The following is a 14,714-nucleotide window of genomic DNA, read 5'->3' on the forward strand; positions in this document are numbered from 1 at the left end:
GCTGGAAAACTCTCATTAATCATTACAAGAATGATCACTGAGAAATAAGTATAATGATAATGCTCTAGTTACTATTCAGTCTCACATTTTTGCTTCTGCTTGTTAGTGAAAACTGAATTTTCTTTTTTTTGGTCGGTCGTGGGGCTTGTACTCTGGGCTTTGGTGCTATCCCTCAGCTCTTCAGCTCAAGGCAAGCGCTCTACCACTTGAGTCACAGCGTCACTTCCGGTTTTCTAGTGGTTTATTGAAGATAAGAATCTCACGGACTTTCCTTGCCAGGGCTGGCTTTGAACTGTGATCCTCAGATCTCAGCCTCTTGAGTAGATAGTGTTGCAGGCGAGAGCCACCGGTGCCCAGCTTGGAAACTGAATTTTATAGTAAAATCTTTCTTATTCATAACACTAATCATAATCAGGACAAAATACTGACCCTAATGTTAGTAAAATTATATGTCAATACTAACATTAACACAAGTAAACTAGTTTTCACTCATCCTAACTTCATTCAAATAAGACTTCCAAACATAAGCTTCAATTTTTTTCCCAATATCTTAGTCATTTTCTAACCCTAAACTTAATCTTTCTTAACTGGAACATTGAGAATAACCATACACCTAATTGTAAGTAGATTCTAATATTAATAGCAATACTCTAGTTCACATTCATTCTAATTCTTACCATGCTTATTCTAAAATTTACCTAGAATTTGAGCATCATTTTTTTCTCCTACACTCTAACCCTAACCATGTCTAGAATCTTAATGATAACCTTGAGACTAATAGTACCCCAATTCTAAAATTAATGTAAAATGCTCGCTGTGTCATCCTAGCTGAAATTCCACTTGTAATTCTTCAAATAAATTGCAGGTTTTCCTAAACCCTACAGATTTTCTCACTGTTAACTCTGAATCTATCTTGTTCCATAACAGGAACCATTATACCGATTGATCTCAAATATTGATATTATGAAATACACTGTACTTCCATTATCCCTGATTTTCCTGAATTCCTAGAACTTAAAATAAGTTCAGATTTACTTAACATTTAAACCATTCCTTTTTTTCTTTTTGATGGTCTTCGGATTTCGTCTCTGGGCCTGGGCAGGATCCCTGAGAACTAGGCGTGGGCATGATCCTTGAGTTCTTTAGCTCGAGTTGTGCACTTTGCCACTTGAGCCTCAGCACCACTTTCATTTTTTCTGGTGGTTAATTGGAGATAAAATTCTCACAGACTTTCCTGCCTGGGCTGGCTTTGAACTGCAATCCTCAGAAATCAGCTTCCTGAGTAGCTACGAAAATAGACACAAGCCACCAGTTTAACCAATTTCTTTACTCTTTCGTCAACCCCCTTTAACCAGAAGCCTAATCCTAATCACAATCTGAATTAACACCAAATGGTTAATGTAAGGAAAATTGTCTGGATTCTATTCAATTAGTCATGTTTTTGCTTTTACTTCTTAGTGGAAAACTAAATTTTACCTTAAAGTTTATCCTTCCCTAATCCTAACAAGAACTAAAACAACTGCTCACAATTAAAACCAAATCATATCTGAATGTTTAAAGAAACATAGACATTGGTTTTCATTCATTCTAACCTTGATGCCATTCAATCTTCTTAAAATATGTTGCAATTTTACACAATATCTTACATATTTTTCTCATCCTACTCCCAGCTCTAACTGGAACACGTTGCCTAATCCTAAACCTACAGATAATTTAATCATAATGTTAATAGCAAGCCTCTATTTCACATTTAACCTAACTCTTGCTAAGCATGTAGGCCTAAATTTTACTTGTACTTTGAAACTAAAAATTTTAAAGTGTTTCTCTATTTCTTGTCAGGTGTTGTTTTACATTATTTTTTAAAATTTTATTTTATTGTAAAGAGGCTTACAGAGAGATTACAGTTACATGTGTAAGGTAATGAGTACATTTCTTGTTGAACATTGTTGCCCTGTTCTTTGTTGTTCTCCCACTATCCCTTCCCTCACCCACCTCTCTAACTCCATCCTCCCCATGGTGTAAATCTCATTTTCAATATAGTGTGCTGTGAGTATCATTGTTGCAATAGATCATCTTGTGTTGAACCTAAATTTTCTTTTCTCTAACCCTAATTCTAATTCTGTCTGGGATCCTAAACCTAACCATAACAGTAATTATATATATATATATGTATATATATATATATTAATTCAGAAATTAACAAAAATATTGAAGTTTTTATTCATCGTTAATCCACTGTACATCTTGAATTAAGTTGCAGGTCACCTTAAATCTTCCAAATTAGCTTATATGTGCATACAAAAAGATGTAATTTGATGTGAAAAACAGGGAGGACAATCAAATGCTTTAAATATATTTTGGAAAGAGCATAACGAAACTGCCACTTCTAACAATTAATAACCATTAACAAAATAACTAAAAATTAATAAGTAAATAATATACTGCCTTCTAATATTCTTTAAGAGAGCCATGATATGTCTTGTGAATAAAATGCTTATGTTAGATAGACTATGCTCATGCATAATTTATTTTATTATTGGCCAATTATTTAATTTAATCAATAAAAATATATCAAATAAGATTCCATGATAAAAATGTAAATAAGTTACTTAGCAATTGTTTGTGAAAAAATAGTCATGACTTTTAAGAAACTAAATGTCTATTTCCCTACAAAGCACTGTTTTCGGTTTACAAATCTAATATTTCTACTAAGTTTAGAGATAATAATTGACATGAAAAACAAGTAACTGTACATCTTATTTCTTGAATGACTGATGTTTTAAACATTATCTTTTATTCAAATGAATACTTAGGTCTACTTTTTCAAAATAAATGTAATTTTATCTCCTTTCAGAACAAGTACTTTCTCTGCAATTAGTTGTATTAGTATATTCAGGTATTTATACGCTAAATTTTCTATGTTTGTTATGTAGATGCATGGTTTTTCTATTCACAAATGTCTAACCTGTGGGATTTTTGCTTCATTAATATAAATTATCTCTGGTTGTTGTGAAGGCTCCAGTAAGCAGTATGGTCAAAAACATTTCCTGAATTCTAAATAATAAATCTAATCATTTTTAGCCTTTGATAATATCATTCATTTTCTCTTCAGAGCAATTAAACTAAAATAAATACTACTTTTTAAACATTTCACTCATATTGTAAATAATATTAACATAGTTCACACAGAGACTAATTATTTCAAACTCACCATATTTAATGATCATCGTGTGAAGAATATAGAGAGTAGAGGGTCCTTATACTCAATAATACTTGTTGTTAAATTAAATCAAATCATATATCTGGATTTCTAATTTGGAGTTTAATCATATGGAAACAGGAACATACAAAGAAAAATGATTACTTTGGGACCATTTTCTTGTTAAAATTATGCAGCAAAAATATCTCTAAGAAATATATTTTTTAATAAAATGTTTCAACCCTTAGTTAAAGTGCATTATGCTTTCATATAAAGTTTATCTCAAAATAGAAATTCTGCAACTAATCTAATGTATGTTTTCATGAACAAAATGCTATGACTTCTAATCTTGTTACATGATTTTAATTATATTTTTGTTGTGACATGATTCCTATTTACACTTAATACTAACTTGATACAAATCATGCCCATGCACACTAACTTACATAAGATAATATTCAAACAAAATTATCTTTCTCCCTATCTCCCACAGGGAAGTGTGAGGTGTTGAAGTATATTAAATGAAAGCACTCTAAAAGAGAGTCTTTATGAAATGGAAATTTGTAACGAGAGGATGGGATCATGAGCAATTTCTACTTGGCTGAACAGGAATTCTCTTTTTACAGCACTTTCTAAACTTTTAATCACACAGGGAAATCCACAAAATTTGAAGTTCATATGAAGGAATTACATTCCTAAAATATGTGGCAACCCTGCTCAAAAGTTCGGTCTCATCACTAGTTCTTTGTGTCTGCTGGCTGACCTATTTCTCTATCATATGTTTCATATTATTAAGCATATTAATAATTCAGCTGTGAGTACACAGCAGGAGACTCCTGAAATCACTGCTATTTCTGGGTAATATTCAGGAGAGAGTTAAAAGATTATATTACTCTCCAATTCCTCCCTTTGGCCTTCAATAAACCAATTAATTGTCAAAACAATCATGTAAGATGTTAGTTTACTTTTCTCTTTTTAAGTAGGATTAAGCAAGTGTTTTTCGCAGTAAAAAATGATGACAGTAGTATCAGAATTCTGATATGAGTAACTTCTCCCTAACAAGCAATGCTCTATGGGCTGTAAATATGGAAGTCACACTTAAATTCTCTCTCTCTACAAACACTCACACAGACACAGACACAAACATACAGACACACAGACACAGACACAGACACAGACACAGACACACACACACACACACACACACACACAGCTGCCACCCAGACACATAAGAGATCAGTTCAATTCCTTGGTAATGATAGTTGATTGATGTTTGCTCCGTTGGTTTTTCTTTTTTTCAGGACCTTGCCTGGACCTACATCTTTCTCTGAAATCAAGTCCCCTGCTCTTAGTATACTGTGTCTATGTATTCATAGTATGTACCTGGCTCCTTCAGGCCAATTAATAATACCCTGAATAGAGTATCCTAAAACTTGACATTCAAGTCAAACTCCATGAATTCATACCATTATTCCGACAGACTAAAATTTATTGGATCTAGAAACCAAAAAAAACCCCACTTTGTTATATTAATAGGAATTGACCTCGTGAAAGTAGAATACTATTGATCAGGAACTGAGGTAAGAGGACAGGAATAAGTGGGAAAATGTAGAATACTGGATGTTTGTTAGAGATATAAAATCATCGTCTGTTGGATCATTTATTGTAAACTTATCCTATATTGAAAGCTCAATTTACATATACAGTTTTCCAGCTATTTGTTTACCCATCATTTCTGATCACAAATCCTCTTATGAATTTTTATAGTATCTTTGAATAAATCACATATTCAAGAGTACTATGCTCATCTTCTGAAGAGTAATTATTTTAATTAACTTTGCTTAATACTAATTTACTTGTAGCAAATACGTTAAAATGTCTCCTCTCTTTCTTTCAATGTAATAACATACATTGCATTTTATTAATGTCTCTTCATACAAGCCTGAAATCACTATTTCAAACTAACACAAACAAAAAATTAAAATAACCTGATACAACCACCACAAATCCTAAATTATGTTGAAAAAAATTAACAATATATAAAATATATCTGAGGAATTGGAAAAACAATGGCAAAATAACAACAGAAAATTCCCCTAGCTCTCTCTAATGAAACAGAGAATTAGAGTCCTAGCAGGTACTCCACTTCTAAAAAGTCACACCCAGTCAGTTATAACTATATATAGATACACAATTCAAAAGAAGATTTTATACTGTCTTCACAAGAAAACAGAAATATATGAAAAGGTGCCCAGCCAGGCAGGTGACTGCTGTGACTTTGTTGGCCAACATATTTAAAAGCACAGCTGCAGTGTGGAAATAAAAGGTCCACATGGGAAAAAAATGCAGGAACAGAAATGTACATTGGAGACAGCCACATCCATACTCAGAGACAATTCAAGATACCATTGGGCAGCCCAAACTGTCATTGGAACCACAAGTATTAACATCACAACATCTCACCACAATTGATTTCAACTCCTACACTTAATGGTCTAGACAAAAACCTAATTCCACAAAAACAAATCACAACAGAAGATCCAACCAACATATGGCAAATCAACCAAGAACATAAAGAGTCACCTATTAAGATTGTAGATCACCCAAAAGAAATCCTCCAAGTGAACAGAGCAAATCAGAAAAATACAAGAAAAGTGATGTCAAGGTAGTAAAATTCACACAGTAAATAACCAGGCATTAGAACATACAATGAGGGACCTAGAAGGTAGTTTTCAAAATACATTATAATTACTGCTGAAAATGTGATTAATGAAAAGATACAAAACCTCTACAAGGAAATTTATTGAACAAGATGCGAACAACCAAAGATTAGCAAAATAATTCATGGAGACTACAAACAGAAAAATAAATTCTGAAAAGGCAAATGGATGCCTAGTTAAAAGATATGAGAGAAGATACAGCTAAATAAACAACCCTACCAACCCCCTCATCCAAAGAAATATGTAAAGAAAGTCCATACAAGGCCTAAAACAAAGCTTTATAAAGAGATAGAAACCCTAAAAAATGACCAATTATAAAACAGGGAAATCAAAAACAAATTATAAAGTCTTCACAGCAAAAAGATGACAAAGAAGATAATCTCAGGGGTAAAAGACCAAGTAGGTCTAAGAGGAAAGAGGAAATAATCATTTAGAACAAATCCAAGAAATAAGAAATGATCTTGCCAGAATTTCATGACTCAGTTAGAAGATCAAATTTGGGGGAGATTGGTCTCAAGAAGGAGAAGAGCAGGAAACTAAATGGATGAGAAACATATTACAGAATTCTAGCAGAGAACATTCCAAACATCCAAAGAGATAGGCACATTTAGAAAAGAGAAGGCTTTAGAACACCAAACAGAATTCTAGAAGAGAACAACCCACCACCACATCATAATCCATTAGAGGATCATTAATGATCAAGGAAATGATTCTTAAAGCTGTCATAGAGAAAAGATTGATTATTTATAAAATATATACAGTCAGAATAAACACAGATTTCTTAGTTGATATGATCAAAACGAAGAGCCTGGCTTGATATATAACAAACATTAAAGGCAAACAACTATCAACAGTGAATATGGTCCCAAGCCAAACTCTCCACCACATCAGCAGGATAGAAGTTAATCAAATATATCCTACAGAGAGAAGATCAAGAAGAACAGGAACTGGTTATATAAGATGATAACTAGGTAAATATATTAAGAGTAGATGAGGCACAGCTCCTAAGAGCTCCTAAGAGAATTCACCCAAATAGATAAAATTAGAGAAAAACTGAGACATCATAACATAAATTAGCAAAATTGTGAATGTTATGAGAGTACTTTGAAAACCATATACCAATCACCTGGAGAATCCTGGAGTAATTGATGCTTTCCTATACTCGAACTGAACCAAGAAGTGATACATAAGAAATAATGAAAATGAAATGTCAATAAACAATTTCCCATAACAGAAAAATCTAGGACTCAATAGATTTACCGTGAAATTAAGGCCTGCAAAGAACTTACAATACTCAGCTCTAACACTTCAATGGAATAGAAAGAGAAATGGAATTATCAAACACAATCTATGAAGCTAGAATTAGACTCTTCCACAAATCAGCTAGGGACTCATCAAAGAAAGAGAACTATGCAATCAGCTCTTTGATAAGCATTGATGCATAACTTCTCAATACAATTCTCACCAACCAACTTCAACAATTACCAAAAAATACATGCTATGATCAAACAGTATTCATCCTAGGATACGGCTGGATTCAATATAATTGTCAATAAACATAACACACACCATCAGCAGAAGCAGGGACAAGAACCATATGATTGTTTATATGGATGTAGAAATAGCTTTTAACAAACTCCAATACCCCTTTATTATTGAAAGGAACGTATGGAACTTTCCTCAATATAATACAGAGTATGTATAGGACAAAGAGAAAATAAGCATGTACCTAACGATGGAGGCATGAAGACATTAAAATCAGGAATGAGAAAAGGATGTCCACTCTCTCTACTACTCTTCAATATAGTAGTGGACTTTCTAGCAAGGACAATAGTCAAGAGAAAAATATAAAAGGGATCCAAATATGAAGGAAGTAAAACTATCCCCTTTCACAGATGAAATGATACTTTATATAAAGGACCCTATAGCTCCCCCCCCTAAAATTTAGTAAAAGTGATGCTAATCTTCAGCAATGTAGCAGGGTATAAAACCTACAAGAATCAGTAGTTTTCCTGTGTTACCAACAATGGGAAGATCCAGGCTGAAATCCAAAAAACAACCTCATATGTATTAGCCTCAAAATCAAATCAAATCTAAGCAAAACAAAACAACAATAAAACTAGGAATTAATTAATTTAACAAAAATGTGAAAGACCTCAATTGTGAAAACTTTAAAAGCCTAAAAGCGAAACTGAAGGAGATTCAAGGAAATGGAAAGTCTTTCAATGCTCCTGGTTGGAAGAATTAACATTGTGAAAGCTGCAATACTGCCCCCAAACAATTGGCAATGCAATACACATAAACATCCCTACAATATTCTTCAATGCAATAGAGAAAGCAATCCAAATTTATTATTGAATTACAAAATTACAGTTCAAAGAGAAGGCTTAGAAATGAGCTCATAGGCCTATAGTCATCTTACACACACACACACACACACACACACACACACACACACACACACACACACACACACACACACACACACTGGAATTCTATTCACCCATCAGAAAGGATGACTGTTCACCAGTCTTAAGGAACATCAAAGCCTTGGGAAAATTATACTAAGAGAAAAGAATGCTGACTCAAGCAATATAGGTTTCATATATTCATTCATTCATGGTAGCTAGAAGGTACCTACAAATCTACAAGAGAGATTCTTCTATGGCTAGGGAGGTTGAGCATTTCTTCATGTGACTATTGGCCATCCTTTTTTCTTCTTCAGAGAAGTTTCTCTTTAAGTCATTAGCCCACTTATTTATTGGGCAGTTGTTTCTTTGAGGATTTGTTGTTGGGGGATTTAATTTTTTGAGTTCCAAGTATATTTTAGATATGAGACCCTTGTCCGTTGCCCTAGCCATAAAAGAAATGCAAATCAAAACAACATTGAGATACCACCTCACCCTTGTTAGAATGACAAAAATCTAGAACTCTAATAACAACAGATGCTGGAGGGGCTGTGGACAGAAGGGAACCTTACTTCATTTTTGGTGGGAGTGTAAACTTGTTCAACCACTTTGGAAAGCAGTATGGAGGTTCCTCAAAAGACTCCACATAGAGCTCCCCTATCACCCAGCAGTCCCACTTTTGGGCATTTACCCAAATGTTTACAAACAAGACCACACTAAAGTTACCAGCACAGCTATGTTTATTGCAGCATTATTTACCATAGCTAAGATATGGAACCAACCCAGATGCCCCTCAGTAGATGAATGGAACAAGAAAATGTGCTATATATACACAATGGAATTCTATGCCTCCATCAGAAAGAATGACATTGCCCCATTTGTTAGGAAATGGAAAGGCTTGGAAAAAATTATATTAAGTGAAGTAAGCCAAGCCCAAAGAAACATAGGACCCATGATTTCTCTTATTTGCAATATCTAGTATATGTATGAGTCAAGCAGAAAAGGTCAGATAAGGTGATGTTAGGAAAATGAACCCTAAGATATGTATTTAAATGTTTTTTTCTTTCTTGCATTTGTTTCTAACGCAATTATAAGATTATTTCTTTGTTGCTTCGTATGTCCCTCCCCCACAGTATAACCCCTTCTTTCACTGTATTTGATCTCGGTATAATTTGTGGAGGTGGAGGGGAAAAACAAGTCGTTTAAATAAGGATACAGGTCGACCTGTTGCAACAATGAGAAGTACAAGTTGTCATGTCAAAAACGAACTTTACAATTTGGGGGGGGGGAGGATTGGGTAAGGGGGGAGGGAGGATGGGAAGGGATGGGAAGGGTAAACAAAGGAAGAGGCTACAATGCTTGATAAGATATATACTCACTATCTTGCCCATGTAATTGTAACCTCTCTGTACAGTATTTTCACAATAAAAAAATAAAAATTAAAAAAAGAGAGAGATTCTTCCTCCAGTTTGAATTGCCATTATCAAGAAAACTGACAATAGCAAATGCTAACGTTGATATAGCCAAATGGGAACTTTATTACACTGTTGGTGGGAAATTAAATTTGTTCAACCATTCTGAAGTGCAGTACGGACTTTCTGCAAAAGACTAAACAGATCTCCCTATGACACAATAATTCCTCTCATGGGCAGTAATCCAATAAATAACAAACAAGCTCACATTAAAGCTACCAGTATAAGCATGTTCAGGGGCCAGGCCCAGAGTTCAAGGACTGGAAAAAAAGTTACCACTGTTGGTATTTGTTTCCCCAAATATGAACTTTTGACATAAGATACAAAATCTTTCTATTTGCAACAGTTAGAATAGGACTTACCTGTAGTGGGTGATAAAATGTCTTCTTTGTTGAATGTTAGGAAAAGCCGTAGGCAGTCCAAGAAAAGGGAGACATTTTGTTGTTGTTGTTGTTGTTGTTGTTCGAGGTGCTTGAAGCCTGGGCTTGGGCACTGTCCCTGAGCTCTTCAATTCAAGGTGAATGCTTTACCTTTTGAACCACATCGCCACTTCTAGTTTTCTGGTGGTTAAATGGAGATGAGTCTCAGGGACTTTCCTGCTCAAATTGGCTTTGAACAGCAGTCCTCAGATCTTAGCTTCCTGAGTAGCTACGATTACAGCTGTGAGCCGCTGTCACCAGGCAAAAATGGGAGATTTTTATAAAAGAAAATCCACCTCTTCACCTGTGTCTAAACCTCAGATATTACTATTAGAACACTTCATCCTCAACTCATTTGATCTGACATTTGTAAATTTTCTCTTTTCCTTCTTGTGGAAATACTGCAGTCAATGTCAACTCAACTGTGGGACTGGATCAGTTGTATGGTAATCGCTAGCACCTAAACCAAAAACATTTACATCAAAACAAATGAAACCCTCATTTCGAATAATTGCTTTCTCTTTTTATTACAAATCTGTGCTTGATTACTTCTTAATGTGATATTGGACCTCCTAACAGTGTGTTGAATTTTTCTTTCTCTTGAGCAATTGTCCTTCTTCCACATGGGTCAAATATTTAAGATTTCAAAAATTTCCATTGATAATTCATTAAGTTGACCTCGAAGAAATTGTGCATTTCTGGAATTGGTCTTCTGTGTTGTTCTTACATGCACAGGCTTTCTATGATTTATTTGTTTTATAAGGAATTCTATATTCCAATCTTTGTGTGACCAATTTTAGTCCCTCTGATCAGTCTTTCCTACCCTCTCTCAGGAGTCTTTAATTTCAGCCTGCCTCATAAAAAATATATTAGTTATCAGCTAAATGACTCCCAGCTTCAGTTTTTTGCCTGATTCATGTAGGCTGTGATAGGAGCCTTGACTTGCCTTGCTTACTGGAGTTTTTTACTTGTTTGTTTTGTTTTGTTTTTAGAGGTCTAGGATTATTAGTCAATATATTAGCTTCTCTGGGCCGCAGTGATCACCTGGACTAGAGTCAATGGGTTTTTGTCCTAATGATACAAAAACAGCTGACTAAATTCCTGTTTTAATTGTCTCAAAATGAGGCAATCTGGCATCCTTGCAAAGCCATCAATAATATTCTGCTACCACTTACAGAAATTGTCTATCAAGATGGCTTTTCAAGGTTGACTGTAAAAAATGTTTATTTCTGTGTGGGAGGACCATATAAAAATAAAAAAAAAATCACATCGTACATTATAAATACTTTAGAAACAACAGCAAGAAAAAAAACCACTTGTGTCCCTATCTTGGGGTTCAGTTAGCTTAACATCACCTTATCTATTCCTATGCACATAGCTTTTGACCTTTTCTGCTTATCCACGACATATATTAATTATTGCCAATAAGGGATACCACGTGACCGATGTTTCTTTGGACTTGGATTATTTTAGTTAATATAATTTTTCCAATCTTTCCATTCTGTAACGAATTGGGCGATGTCATTCTTTCTGATGGACGATAGAATTCCCGTACACACACACACACACACACACACACACACACACACACACACACACACACACACACACAAACTCACAATGTTTTCTTGATCCATTCATCTACTGAGGGACATAGGGGTTGGTTCCATATCTTAGCTATGGGAAATAATGCTGCAATAAACACAATTGTATTGATAATTTTCATATGGTCTTTTTCCTGACTATTTAGGTGAATGCACAAAAGTGGGATTGCTGGGTCATACGGGAGCTCTATGTGGAACCTTTCAAGGAACCTCCATACAGCTTTCCAAGTGGTTGAACAAGTTTACACTCCCACCAAGAATGAAGTAGGGTTCCCTTCTGGCCACATCCCCTCCAGCATCTGTTAATGTAAAAATGTGGAGCGCTTCTCGAATTTGCGTGTCATAGTTGCACAGGGACCATGCTAATCTTCTCTGTATTGTTCCAATTTTAGTGTATGTGCTGCTGAATTGAGCACAGAACATTTTTTATATATAAAGTGGAATTGATTTTCTTAAACTAGACATTACAACAAAAAGTAAGTTCAAAAGAATTGTTGTGAAATTTTAGAACCATGTATTTCTTACATAAGCACACATTTAAGACTAAAGTCAAGACTGATATGTCAAAAACAAAATAATTCCACATATTTGTTGTTCAACAGATGTGTAGGGAGAGGAATTCAATTATTCTCTACAAGGCACCTATCATAATGAACACTGCAGCAAGTGTTAAGTTTTTTTTTAAAGTTTTAATGTTTTAAATATGTTTAATTTTGGGAATTTGCTTATATGCCAAAATTAAGATTGTTTGGTAGGTCATATAACTTTTCTATAAAGTATTTAAGATTTATGGTAGCAGACATATACTACTAAGTATGTGCAATTCAGAGTTTATAGAAAATTTACTAATGAGAAGTTGCAAAGTCTTTGTATGAAGAAACAGTGAAGAGTTAAGACTTTGTTAACTACACAGTTTCTGTTAAAACTTTAGGGCTTCCTTACTTTATATGTTAGCGAGGAACAAAAATGATTATATAAACCATATACAGATGATGAGACGAGACATAAATAGTAATCTTAGAGGGTAAATTTAAAGACTACTCATAGCCTATAAAACTCTTGTTGAACATCATAATCTTAGCCAGTTTTAAATGTACAGGAATATGAGAAAATAGTAAAATCTAATATGTAGTACACTTCAAATACTGGAAACAATGGTATTTGGTTTTTATTTTATTAATCATTAATATTTAATTATTGGTTTTCTTTATTTGTAGCATTGTTTTCCTTGTTGTAATATAATACAACTTTTTGTAAGTCATCATTACGAGATACTTTGAGAATGTTACTGGGATGGCCATACCATTTTTTATAGGTGCATGTGAATTTACAAAGAGCAAAATTAAGAACAAAATATTGATTAAAATTTTCTCAAGTAGAGTTTGAATCAGGAGTGTTGATAAATGTCCACAAATAAATCTTAGCCCTATGCTGAAGCAGTGGTTTTACAGAGTTGAGGCCACAAAATTGAGAGATGGTTTTTGTGTTTAGGTTTTTGGTTTTGTTTCTGTTGGTTGTGGGCCTTGAACTCTGGGTCCTGTGTACTGCTCCTCAGCTCTTCATCTCAAGGCTATTGCTACCACTTGAGCCACAGCACCACTTCCATCTTTTTCTGCTTATGTGGTGCTGAGGAATGTGGTGTTGATGGGTTATCATACATCAAATACCTTCAAATGTACATGTAGAGTCTAAAGATAGCAGTATGAATATTCTCATACAGCTCTTGTTTATCTGTTATGCACTTTCACTATTATGATATTTCTCTCTTTCATTCTCTCTTATTTCCTCTCTTTCTCTTTCATGCTCCATGTCTGCTACTTAGAATTTCTGCTGGGCTACTATTATCCTTCAGGACCCACTGGGATTTTGGGAACATGATAGGGACCATCAGTTACCCTTGCATTCTTTAAGAGTTGTAAGAGTGACGTGATATTATCCTTTGCCATTCTAAATGGCAAAACAACAGATCTAGGAATTCCTGTTCACTTTTAGTACTATTACAAATTTTCCTCATAGGAATCATTGGGACGGATAAAGATACTTTTAACCTGTGTCCTAAAGGTCTTTTCCTTTTACAAGCAACCTTTTTCTTGTATTATCAGTAAGTAACAAAAACAAAGCTATCCTATGGAAAGTAGGCTGAAGTTGTTCACAGGGATGGAAAACAAGGAAGTGGGGGAAGTGAGCACAGATCCTCAGAGCAGTTTATCATGTACACTTTGTAAGAATGACAATGTGCTGGGAAGTCTAGATTAAATCACTAAACACCTGAAATATATAAATATATGTACATATATTTATATATGTATATTTATTTATACATGCATATATGTGTGTATATGCCCTTATATATGTACACATGTATATTGCTCTACATACAAATACACACATACATATACACATGTATACATGCACACATGGAGAAAGACGCATAGATACAGCCAACACAAGTTTCACTACTTGTTGAATATGCCCTAGACGGAATGGTTGGAACCAAATATGTTGAAGATATATTTGTCTCTAAGAGTTCTTTTAGCAGTTCTCTTATCTCTTAAAACTGGTAAGTTTTGACAGATTCGACTTGCAAATGCAGTACAAGTGATAGCAAATCACCCAGAAATCTCAGTAAGTATAGGTTATATGGTGTCTCCTTGCTCCCCACGGAATGCTTGCTCTTGTAGACACTCTCAACAACCAAAACAGCAGGAGAATATCCTGGTAAAAAATAAAGTTACATGGCATCTTTCATTGAGCTCTTTTCCAACAGCCAGCATCAATTCCTAAGTAATGAGTGAGTCCACAGAAGACTGGAGCTCAGGTCAACATTTAACCAACCCATGTGATAAGTCTTATGTGAGAAATGCTGACCGAGGTCTTGCATTTCCTGGCCAT

General features: G+C 34.4%; 1 non-coding gene across 1 annotated transcript; it reads right to left on the bottom strand.

Moving 5' to 3' along the window:
• Window positions 1–12,131: 12,131 nt before the first annotated feature.
• LOC122102960 lies at window positions 12,132–12,238 on the bottom strand. The gene has a single exon (XR_006146653.1). It is a non-coding gene; the product is annotated as a U6 spliceosomal RNA (small nuclear RNA).
• Window positions 12,239–14,714: the final 2,476 nt, after the last annotated feature.

The sequence above is a fragment of the Dipodomys spectabilis genome, unplaced genomic scaffold (assembly GCF_019054845.1).
Source record: "Dipodomys spectabilis isolate Male_0828 unplaced genomic scaffold, ASM1905484v1 ptg001109l, whole genome shotgun sequence".
Classification (NCBI taxonomy): domain Eukaryota; kingdom Metazoa; phylum Chordata; class Mammalia; order Rodentia; family Heteromyidae; genus Dipodomys; species Dipodomys spectabilis.